Genomic DNA, 13235 nt, shown 5'->3' with positions numbered 1-13235 from the left:
TTTACTCTCTTATACAATCCCTGATACAAGTTCACAATGATCCATACAGCCACTCACACATTCACTGACTCTTATGCACAGTTATTTATATATGTCAACTCTCACATGTACTGTGTTTTACATATGTACTTACTTTGACATGTAGCACTGAGATATCCATTCACTCACCAATACACTCATGCACACAGTCAACCGCCCATACAGGTGTTTCCACATGCACTTTTGAAACCATACATCTAGTGAATCAACTGCTCACACATCTATGCACAGAGTCATACACCTCCCAGCCACCCACACACACACTCAGTCTCCCATACAAATACTTGGGCAACCAATCAATAACCCATATAGTTACTCATATAGCTACTTATCAACACATGCAACAGTTTACAGAACAACAGACATAATGATGCACAAATTAAGACAGTTTAGTCACTAACCCATGCACTCAGTGAGACACATTTAATCACTCACTCATACAGTCAGTCATGCACCTACTAAATCCTTCATCCAGACACTTATACATCCACTCATTCTTCAATATGTAAGACATATTTTAACTTTACAGAAACATACAGTCACTGGATGTTGTCATCAGGGATGTCATTTGAGATGTCATCAGTGATGTCATCAGTGATGTCACTGACCATGTCATGAATGATGTAATATGTGACATCATCAGCAGTGGATTGCGGGTGCGCGATATATAGTTAGTGCAACTAACTATATATGGAATTTCAATGGTTTTGTGTGAGTAAAATAAGGTTTTGTAAATGCGAATTCCTAACTATATATGGTCTATAACCTATGGTTTTTTCAGTGAATTTTCAAGGTTTTGTAAATGCTAATTCCTAACTATATATGGTCTATAACCTATGGTTTTTTCAGTGAATTTTCAAGGTTTTGTAAATGCTAATTCCTAACTATATATGGTCTATAGCCTATGGTTTTTTCAGTGAATATATATATATACATACATATATAAACATATATCATCTGTATATCTATATAAATACAAACATAAATGCATGCATACATATACTTATATGCATACAGATGCATGTTATTTACATGAAAGTTGAAAAAACACTAATAAAAGCAAAGCTAAAAAGCCACCTCATTACAAACAGAATGGCTTTAACTTAAACGAGGGCGAGATCTATTGCATTTTCAATGCTTGTTTACTTTGGTTCCATCAAGAAGGCATTCAGATGTGTCACACATTTGCCATAAATTCTGAATGTTAGCACTCTAGTTGCACATTAGATCACTGTAGTAAAGCTACTGCTCACCAGGGACGTCTGCTGCTGGTATTCAAAGTGCATGTTTCAGTCTGCATATCAGAATTTTTTTAATGAAATAGAAGAGGATTTGAGAAGTCACTCAAAATGATCCCTAATTTTTCTTTCTGAAGCACTAATGATACTTTCTATGGCAAAATTAACCCCCTCATGTTGTTCCTTTTTAAATTGAGTGTTTTCAGACTTACCACTTCATTCCAATCAAGATGGCTTCTGGTGTGCCATACTTTTGTCATAAGTAAGACTGTTAGCGCTCTAGTCGTTCTTTAGAACACTCTGGGACATTCTGTCATTGGGCTATACTTGGGGTACATCTGGGTGATATTTGGGCTACATTTAGGCTCTTTTGTCTCTGGTGGCCATCTTGGGAGACTGTATGTCAGAATTTTTTAATGAAATTGAAGAGGGTTTGAGAAGTCACTCAAAATGTGCCCTAATTTTTCTTTCTGCAGCACTAATCATAATTCATATGGCAAAATATACCCCCTCATTTTGTTCCTTTTTAAATTAAATGTTTTAAGAGTTAGCACTTTATTCCAATCAAGATGGCTTCAGGTGTGCCATACCTTTGTAATAAGTAGGACTGTTAGCGCTCTAGTTGTTCTTTAGAACACTCTGGGACATTCTGTCATTGGGCTATACTTGGGCTACATCTGGGTGATATTTGGGCTACATTTGGGCTCTTTTGTCTCTGGTGGCCATTTTGGGAGACTGCATGTCAGAATTTTTTAATGAAATAGAAGAGGATTTGAAAAGTCACTCAAAATGTGCCCTAATTTTTCTTTCTGCAGCACTAATAATACCTTCTATTGCATAATATACCCCCTCATTTTGTTCCTTTTTAAATTAAATGTTTTAAGAGTTACCACTTTATTCCCATCACGATGGCTCCAGGTGTGCTATACCTTTGTAATAAGTAGGACTGTTAGCGCTCTAGTTGTTCTTTAGAACACTCTGGGACATTCTGTCATTGGGCTATACTTGGTCTTCATCTGGGTGATATTTGGGCTACATTTGGGCTCTTTTGTCTCTGGTGGCCATTTTGGGAGACTGCATGTCAGAATGTTTTAATGAAATAGAAAAGGATTTGAGAAGTCACTCAAAATGTGCCCTAATTTTTCATTCTGCAGCACTAATCATACTTTCTATGGCAAAATATACCCCCTCGTGTTGTTTCTTTTTAAATTAAAAGTTTTAAGAGTTACCACTTTATTCCAATCAAGATGGCTTCAGGTGTGCCATACCTTTGTAATAAGTAGGACTGTTAGCGCTCTAGTTGTTCTTTAGAACACTCTGGGACATTCTGTCATTGGGCTATACTTGGGCTACATCTGGGTGATATTTGGGCTACATTTGGGCTCTTTTGTCTCTGGTGGCCATTTTGGGAGACTGCATGTCAGAATTTTTTAATGAAATAGAAGAGGATTTGAAAAGTCACTCAAAATGTGCCCTCATTTTTCTTTCTGCAGCACTAATAATACCTTCTATTGCATAATATACCCCCTCATTTTTTTCCTTTTTAAATTAAATGTTTTAAGAGTTACCACTTTATTCCCATCACGATGGCTCCAGGTGTGCTATACCTTTGTAATAAGTAGGACTGTTAGTGCTCTAGTTGTTCTTTAGAACACTCTGGGACATTCTGTCATTGGGCTATACTTGGGCTACATCTGGGTGATATTTGGGCTACATTTGGGCTCTTTTGTCTCTGGTGGCCATTTTGGGAGACTGCATGTCAGAATGTTTTAATGAAATAGAAAAGGATTTGAGAAGTCACTCAAAATGTGCCCTAATTTTTCATTCTGCAGCACTAATCATACTTTCTATGGCAAAATATACCCCCTCATGTTGTTTCTTTTTAAATTAAATGTTTTAAGAGTTACCACTTTATTCCAATCAAGATGGCTTCAGGTGTGCCATACCTTTGTAATAAGTAGAACTGTTAGCGCTCTAGTTGTTCTTTAGAACACTCTGGGACATTCTGTCATTGGGCTATACTTGGGCTACATCTGGGTGATATTTGGGCTACATTTGGGCTCTTTTGTCTCTGGTGGCCATTTTGGGAGACTGCATGTCAGAATGTTTTAATGAAATAGAAAAGGATTTGAGAAGTCACTCAAAATGTGCCCTAATTTTTCATTCTGCAGCAATAATCATACTTTCTATGGCAAAATATACCCCCTCATGTTGTTTCTTTTTAAATTAAATGTTTTAGGAGTTACCACTTTATTCCAATCAAGATGGCTTCAGGTGTGCCATACCTTTGTAATAAGTAGGACTGTTAGCGCTCTAGTTGTTCTTTAGAACACTCTAGGAGGCTGCAGTATAACACAAAGGAATCAACTGACAGTCTCTGTCCTTGTTGGATGGTCATGTTTTACTGAGAATGTCAGACTTCATTTTCACATGACTGAGAAAGATAATGTGAATTTACAGAAAATATGCTTTCAGTTTAGCTTATAGATCCCCTTCCAAACCACTGTGGGAAAATCATGAGATATTAGTTTTCTTTCAAACAATATTCATGATATCACAGCAGAAGGTTTTTTCACATGGTAAAATCACCTTAGAACCCACCACAATTCCTAAAACGAGTATGGTACCATCAACAAATGATTTATAATGTAACTAAAGTCCTAAAACCCTCCATTAACTACAATGCTTTTTAATGAGGTGCTATCATGTATATTGGTCCCAAGATGGCTGCCAACACTTCTTGGATGAAGTGCTGACAGCCAATCAGATCAGATGTGTGGTTAGGCTCCGCCCAGATATATATCTTTTTTTGAACCTAAATTACTCAAAATCCACTGGAGCACATATATTGAGACCTAGCAAAGGCACATCGGGCTAACAGTCCCTACAATTTTGCCAAGTTTCGTGCAAATCCATTCAGCCGTTCGAGCTAAAAGTGAGGCCAACCACCCTATGGAAATTAACATGGGAAAAACGTGTTTTGGGACCCCCCTTTTTTCTCGGCCCCCCCTTGACGAAACCCCCCCAAATTGTCAAGGGCTGCTCAGAAACAAAATGTTCAATTTTCCTGAGAATTTCAGCCAATTCCGTCCACAAACGCCAAAGTTATTAGACATAGAATTTTCAAAAATCCCATAGAGAAAAAATCCTAACTATATATACCTACTGGCGACCGCCAGTAGGTAATATATATATATATATATATATATATATATATATATATATATATATATATATATATATATATATATATATATATATATATCCTATATATATCCTACTGGCGGTTGCCAGTAGGTAGTTATTGTTAGGATCTATTTTCAATAGGAAATAAGCATCATTCTATTCCCAATAACTTTGGCGCCCGTTGACGAATCTTCGCAAAATTTCCAAAACTTATGGCCAGCTCCAGTCTGCTCCAATCCTGAAAGTCTTGGGGTGATTTGTCAAGCGAGGGCCGAGAAAAAAGGGGGGTCCAAAAACGTCTTTTCCCCATGCAATTCTCCATAGGAACCTTTAGCCACAGCTACAGCCGGAACTGCTAAATGGAATTACACCAAATTTGTCAGAGAGGTAGCCCTTGGTTCAGACTCATGCCTTTCTGTTTAATGATGTAAATCTGTTCAGTAGTTGCTGAGAAAATCAAAAGTAAAATCACTTATATATCTATGGCCGTGGTGGATCCGCCCACCCTCCCGATGACAAGCTGAATGCTAATTGGCTGTCAACACTCCAAACAAGGAAGTGTTGGCAGACATCTTGTGCCTTGGTAGAACCGAGGCACAAGAAAGCTTAGAAAAAAACACGCTTAGGGGGTCCAACAAGGATCCCCAGGGCCCCTTCTATTTTTTTTTTAATTCAGCAAAATCCATGCAGGGTGCGCGGATCCTGCCGACAAAAAATACAAATAGTGGGCTCCCCCGCTTCATTGGTAATTAGCCCCCGGGGGCCAAGTCTCAGGGGCAATGTGCTTATGTGAATGGGGGGCCCCTGTTGGCCCCCCCAGCCACGTAGACCGCCACCCCAGTGCTTCAAAATGCATGGGTGGGGGGCTCAAAAGCCCCCCAAGCCCTGTGGACCGCCACCCCGTGGGGCTTCATTAGAATTATCCGGGGGCTCATTGCCCCCCCAGCCCCAAGGACCGCCACCACCCCTGGGGCTTTTTTAAAAAAACAATATCCTGTGGACCGCCACCTACCTGGGGCTCTAAATATTTAAAATGGGGGGGTTCATGACAGACCCCCCCAGCCCCGGGTACCACCACCCCCGGGGCTTTAAAAATTGTGGGTGGGGGCCGTGTGTCCCCCCTCCAGGAGTCTTGTCATGGCCCTGGGTACTGCCACCCCCCAGGGACAGCTCCTGCAGTGTCTCGGGGTGCCCACCCCCGGGACATTGTAGTTTGCTATGGCATGGCAGGTTTGAATTTTGAAAGAGAGAGAGCAGGGAAACATGCTCTCTCTTTCAAAATTCAAACCAAATTGCTTTTCCACACGGGAAGCTGCCTGTTACCAGCTCCTCATGTGGAAAAGCAATCACGCCTCCCGAGGGATGCGGGGAGGCGGCTGGACCGTGGGGGGATTGGGGAGCCCACCACGGTCCCAACGGAGAGGACCAGCCTGGGGTGATCGGGGCCCAGGGTCTACAAGTGGCCAGGGAGGGTGGCCACACCGCCCCATCCCCAAAATGTTAAAAATACATTTAAAAAAAAAAAAAGGCCGGCCCGAGGGATAGGGTCCCCGGGGCCATAAGAGGCTAGAGGAGGGGAGCAACTCATCCCCCCTCCAAAACAATTTAAATTTAAAAAAAAGCCATGCCCCGGGGGATGGGGTCCCCGGGGTAGATTAAGGCCTCGGGAGGCAGGCCACTCGGCCCCTTCCAATTGTTTTTTATTTTTTAAAAAGAAATTAGGGGGCAGGCCCTGGGTGATGGAGTCCCCAGGGCCAAAAAATTAGAAAAAGAAGGCCCTTCTTTAAAAAAAACCAAAAAGACCAGCATTGTGCCGGAGGCCATGCCCCCTCCTTGCAGCACTCTACAAACGTGCCCCCTGGCACATTTGTAGATGGAAAACAAATTCCGCTTGAACACTGGGGGTCCCTGGGAGTCAACTAGCCCACCAGGAACCTCCAGTATGCACCAGGGGCTGCGTGGCGGAGAGGTGTGCTGAGACCACGCCCCTTTTTACACCTCTTTGCAATGCAGCTCTGTGGTGCTTACTGGAGGTACCTACTGGGCTAGTTTGACCCTAGGGATCCATTGGATTCAATGGGACTTAATCTCTCAACTTAGAACGGCCACAGGGTGTGATTACACAGTGGTAAAGAGAGGGGACAGGGCCTGAGGTGACATTTGCAAACACGCCCTGTGGCGCATTTACGTTGAGGAAATAATTCTCCTTCAATCCTTAGGGACCCTGTGGGGAAACTAGCCCACCAGGTCCTTCCAGTAAGTGTCACTGAGCTGCATTGCAGAGAGGTGGTGCAGGCAATGCTCCTTTTTACACCTCTCTGCGATGGCGCTTACTGGACGTACCTAGTGGGCTAATTTGCCCCTAGGACCCTCAGGATTCAAGGGGACTTCATCTCCCAACTTAAAATGGCCATAGGGCATGTTTACACAGTGGGGAAGGGATGGGATGGGACCTGAGGCGACGTGTGCAAACACGCCCTGTGGCGCGTTTTAAGTTAGGGAAATATTTCCTCTTCAATCCTAAGCGACCCTGGGAACTAACTAGCCCACCAGTGTTTCCAGTAAGCGCCACTGCGCTGCGTTGCAGAGAGGCTGTCCAGGCCGTTCTACTTTTGACACCTCTCTGCAACGCAGCTCTCTGGCACTTACTGGGGGTACCTAGTGGGCTAGTTGGACCCTATGGACCCTCAGGATTCAATTGAACGTAATCTCCCAACTTAAAACGGCCACAGGACGTGTTTACACAGTGGTGAAGGGAGGGGACAGGGCCTGAGGTGACGTGTGCAAACACGCCCTGTGGCGCATTTTAAGTTGGGGAAATAATTCCCCTTCGATCCTGAGGGCTCCGGGGGGCCAACTAGCCCACCACTGCACTCCGTTGCAGAGAGGTGGTCTAGGACGTTCCCCTTTTTACACCTCTCTGCAACACAGCTATGTGGCGCTTACTTGAGGTACCTAGTGGGCTAGTTGGACCCTAGGGACCCCCAGGATTTAAGGGGACTTAATCTCCCAACTTAAAACAGCCACAGGACGTGTTTACACAGTGGTGAAGGGAGGGAACAAGGCCTAAAGTGACGTGTGCAAACACGCCCTGTGGCGCGTTTTAAGTTGAGGAAATAATTCCCCTTCAATCCTGAGGGCTACGGGGGGTCAACTAGCCCACCACTGCACTGCATTGCAGAGAGGTGGTCCAGGACATTCACCTTTTTACATCTCTCTGCAACACAGCTATGTGGCGCTTACTGGAGGTACATAGTGGGCTAGTTGGAACCTAGGGACCCAAAGGATTCAAGGGGACTTAATCTTCCAACTTAAAATGGCCACAGGGCCTGTTTACACAGTGGGGAAGGGAGGGGACGGGACCTAAGGTGACATGTGCAAACACGCCCTATGGTGCATTTTAAGTTGGGGAAATAATTCCCCTTCATTCCTGAGGGACCCTAGGGACTCAAAGGATTTAAGGGGTGAAGGGAGGGGACGGGGCCTGAGGTGACGTGTGCAAAAATGCCCTGTGGCATGTTTTAAGAGTTAGTTTTAATCCCCCTACCCTATTATATACCCGGGGCTAACAGAGGAAGTCATGCTAATCACAGGGAGACCCCAACACATAGTGTTCCCTACTGTATGTAGGTGTTTTCACTGTATTCTAAGTGTCTTTTAACATAGCACTAGCTCTAGGACTGGTTAGTCAGACTCCGTTACCACCAGTATCTGTCTGAAAAAGTTGAGGGTACAGGATGATTTAGCAACAAGGCTTGTTTCTGCTCTTCTGTTTCTTCTTTCTGCACGTTTTCCTTCTTCCTGCACTTTTCTTCGTCTTTGAGGACTTCTGTTGCTTCTTTCTGCATTTATATTTTTTTCTTTCTGTGCGTTTTTTCTACCTTTCTTCACATGTCCTATCTCTGTAGGCATAGTTAGAAATTAGCATTTAAAAAGCCTTTGAAATTCACTGAAAAAACATAGGTTTCAGGGGCTTTATAGTTAGCTGGACATTTCACTTGTACAAAACCATAGAAATTCCCCAGTTTTAGTTAGTTCAGCTAACTATAACTTGCACACCCGCAATGCACTGCTGATGACGTCACATATTACATCACTCATGACATAGTAATTGACATCACTCATGCCATCACACATGACATCTCAAATGACATCACTCATGACATCACTGATGACATCATCCTTGTGATAGAGTGGCAGACTTTTTCTCACACACATACAAAAATAGAAACTAAAATTTTCAAAACAATGGACATACCAATACCAGTTACAACAACCTATTCAGTAATTCCAAGATCTACAGATACATCCACTCATTCACCAACAGTCCTGTATATAGTCACTCATACATGTACTCACTCATCATATGTACACCTATACATCCTGTTACACACCACCACTCATCCATAGAGTTACTCACACATAGTCACTCATGCTAATAAAGAATCAAACATCCATTTACTTTCATATACAGTTATACACACACACCACCACACTTAACCCTACAGAAACTTACACATACTTACTCTTTGAACAATCACTTATAGAAACACATACTTATTCATACAGGAACTCATCCAATCTCCTACTCTCACATATACTCACTTATATACAATACTCACACACACTAGTTTAAAATATATGTTGTTGCATATAAAGACACTATTGAGACACTCATTCACTCACTAAAAAACCCATAAACACACTCATCCACCAATACAGTCCTGCACACAAACTTTCTTCAACACATACAAATAGTGACTAACTGATTCATGCATGTATGCACTAAGTAATAAACCCACTGAACCATACAGACACTCAGACACTCATACTGATACTGAAAAACAACTAATAAGCCATATAGACACTCATGTAGCTACTCACCATCACCAACCCATGCAGCCACTTATACACAAAGTGAGAGAGTGATACAAATATGTACATATTAAACATTATTCGCTAACCCATGTATTCACTAAGATACACTAAATCAGTCAGTTATACAATGGATTTTACAAAAAAACCATCTATTTAGACACTTATACGCCATTTATTTTTCTATCGACCTTGAGATATACATACATAAAACATAATTTTCAGAAAAAACACATATTCACTGAATGTCACCAGTGATGTCATCAGTGATGTCATTTGAGATGTCATCAGTGATGTCATGACTGATGTCACTGACCATGTTATGAGTATTATATGACGTCATCAGCAGTGCATTGCGGATGAGCAAGTTATAGTTAGCTGAACGGGGGAATTTCTATGGTTTTGAAGGAGTGAAATGTTCAGCTAACTATGACGCCCCGGAAACCTATGGTTTTTTCAGTGAATTTCTAAGGTTTTGTTTTTTAAATGCTAATTCCTAACTATAACGTGCCTGAAACATATGGTTTTTTCAGTGAATATATATATATATAAAATTATTTGCTCCTCTTTCGTTCAGAAGATCACTCGGGACACTGCGGGGCTTCAAACAGGTACTTTATTCAGGATTTAATCAGCAGACTGGTTTAGTCTTGTACCTTCTTCAAGTGCTGTAGTCCTTAAACTGTGAATACACCCACTCTTTATTAATTCTGGCTCCTCCTTCCTAGTGGCGGCGGGCTCACCTGCGACTAATTGCTTCTGCTCGCATCAGTATTGGGTACTGCCAGTCCCGAAACCAGCGTGCTAGCAATGCGACCGTAGGCTGGTGGGGCTTCACTTTTAAACATATATATATAGAGAGAGATTTAGCAAAGAAGCTCTTGCACTTCGAAATGGCACACCACACCACGATGTCTCTGCTCTGCTTTTTTTGCCTCATAACAGCTTTCCTGCCCCCTCTCCATTAATTTGCTGCCATTTCCGACGTGTTTCGAGGCTTCTACGCCTCTTCATCATCAAATTTTATAACAGAGAGGCATTCACAACTTGCTTTCGAATTCAGGCATCATTTAATGAATTCTCCGCCCTCAGTGGGCGTGGCTCACCAAAGTTATTCAGCCAGCATGCTGGTTAACGTAGTCCTTGAAGGTAAGTTCCACAATATGCCTTAAGTAGGTTTACATGCCTCTCCGTACATTTGTAATAAGTGTTTATAGCTTTAGTAGGAAGGGAGGGTCTGCGTGGAATGCTGTAACATTAATTTGAAGCATCGCGCTAACAGGCGACAAAAGGTTCCTCGCCGTAGTCTGCCAACATGTAGGGGATTTTCTCCACAATGTGGTACCGGTGCTCCTTTCCACGGCAAAGAGCAGCCGTGTGCAATGTAGATTTAGCAAAGTAGCTCTTGCGCTTCGAAAGGGCACACCACGATGTCTCTGCTCTCCAGCTTTTTTTGCCTCATAACAGCTTTCCTGCCCCCTCTCCATTAATTTGCTGCCATTTCCAACGCGTTTTGAGGCTTCTACGCCTCTTCATCATGGAATTTTATAACAGAGAGGCATCCACAACTTGCCTCCGAACTCAAGCACCATTTAATGAATTCTCCGCCCTCAGTGGGCGTGGCTCACCAAAGTTCATCAGCCAGCATGCTGGTTAATGTAGTCCTTGAAGGTAAGCTCCACATATATATATATATGCAAAAAAGAAGAAGAGAACTCTGGGTAGTTAACAAGTTTAGGTGGAAAACAGCTTCTGTTAGAGCACTCTCAACACCAGCGACACTCTAGATCTGCTCAACTCAAATGTCTGTTTTTCTATCAAAGTCTTTAAGCATAGGATTAGCCATCAACGCCGAGATAGAAAAGGACAAAGTCTTTTGCCATTTCTACCGCAAAGTCTTTTAGCATAGGACTAGCACAGTGCTGTCCTTGCCGAGCTGTAACAGGTCAAAAACATGTTATCACTCCAGGCACATTGTTACAGCTTTGAATTTGTAAAATACCAACCAAGCCAAACTGAAATTAATAAGACAAACCCCTGACAAGTGTTTTGCTCTCCTTTGAGCTCTTGATAGAGGTATAGCTTTGTCCAGACAAAAGAGAGCACCAAGTATATATATCAAAACAATACCCTTTCAGGCTTAGAGTGACACAGAAATGATGCAAAAAAGAAGTAGACAACCCTGGGTAGTTCTTAAGTTTAGGTGGAAAGCAGCTCCAGTATAGTGCACCCTCACCACCAGCACATACTAGTATTGCTCACCTCAAATGTCTGATTTTTTATCAAAGTCTTCAAGTGTAGGATTAGCACAGTGCCATCCATGCCGAGATAGAAAGGGACAAATTATTTTGTCATTTCTACAGCAATGTTTTTAAGCATAGGACTAGCACAGTGCTATCCATGCCGAGCTATAAAATGAAAAAAGCCTTTTACCACTTAAGGCACAATATTACAGCTTTGAATTGGTAAAATACCAACCAAGCCAACCTGAAAAGAAGAAAAGCAACCCCTGAGATGTGTTTTGCTCTCATTAAAGCTCTCCAGAGAGGTATAGCTTTGTCCACAGAGCTATATAAATATATTTGTATAACCTACTTGTGGTCACCTGTAGGTAGTTGTAGCCAGGACCTAGGGCCCGATGTAGGTAAATCCCATTTACCGATTTTGAAATACCGAATTTTACCGATTCGGTATTTCAAAATCGGTAAATGGGATGTAGGTCCCAACATCTGGATTCGTTACCGAATCCTTAACAATTCTTTAATTACCGATTCGGTAAATACAGAATCGGTAATGCCCATTCATTCCTATGGGCTTTGAATCCCATAGGAATGATTAGGCATTACCGATTCGGTATTTACCGAATCGGTAATTAAAGAATTCACAAGGGTGCAGGGGGTGTCACTTTGACACCCTCTAGCACCCCCAAAACGGGCATGTGTGCAATGTGGCACACAGACATGCCCTAAGGGCACGTCTGTCTGTCACATGGCACATTGTGTACATGCACAGATGTGTGTACACAGGAATCGGTATTTTACCATGGATTTGTATTCCATGGTAAAATACCGATTCTGTAAGCCATGTGCCAATAGAAAATTGGCTACCCACATAGCATTTTCCGTAATTTTACCGAATCGGTAAATATTACCGATTCGGTAATTATTACCGAATCGGTACTTATTACCGATTCGGTAATATTAACTATTCGGTAAAATTACCGAATATGTGCACCTACATCTCCCTAGCCCTTTACCGATCGGAAATGGCCGAAAATCGGTATTTTCGGCCAATTCCGATCGGTAAAGGGCTACCTACATCTGGCCCTAAGTTTCCATAAGAATATTTTTTTTTGACTTGTCTATAACTTTGGCATCATTTGACCAATCTGTATGAAATTTTGGCCACAAAGTTTCACATTGGGTAGTATTGATTGGGAAAGTTTGGGGGTGAGCCGTGCAGTAGGGACTGAGAATTTGGGGCGCAAAATACCTTTACGTTTTTAATGTCAATTCCCATAGGAAACTTTAGCCACCTCTACACCCTGAGCTGCAGAACAAACGTACACCAAATTTGTCAAGGAGGTAGATATTGGTTCAAGGAAGTGCCTATTGTTTATTTAGTGTTAATCCATTCAGTAGTTTTTGGGAAATGTAAGTTTAAAATTATAGTGCTATCTCTGAGACCGGATATTTCACTGTGGTTTTGCGATTATTTGCGAATGTACGCGCCAACCAGAATGCTCTGATTGTCTGGATGCAACCTGACTAGAAAGTTGCACCCACCATTTTATTGATCAGGAATGGTTTGTCGGGCTACAAATCTTTGCGAAAGCCCACATAAGGGGACAGGGTGGAGATACTCTGACCCTATTGTTGTGAAATGGAGGTATTAGTA

The sequence above is a fragment of the Lissotriton vulgaris genome, chromosome 11 (genome assembly GCF_964263255.1).
Source record: "Lissotriton vulgaris chromosome 11, aLisVul1.2, whole genome shotgun sequence".
In the NCBI taxonomy this organism is placed as follows: Eukaryota; Metazoa; Chordata; class Amphibia; order Caudata; family Salamandridae; genus Lissotriton; species Lissotriton vulgaris.
The sequence above is the reverse complement of the archived record's forward strand: the minus strand, read 5'-3'. Positions refer to the sequence as shown.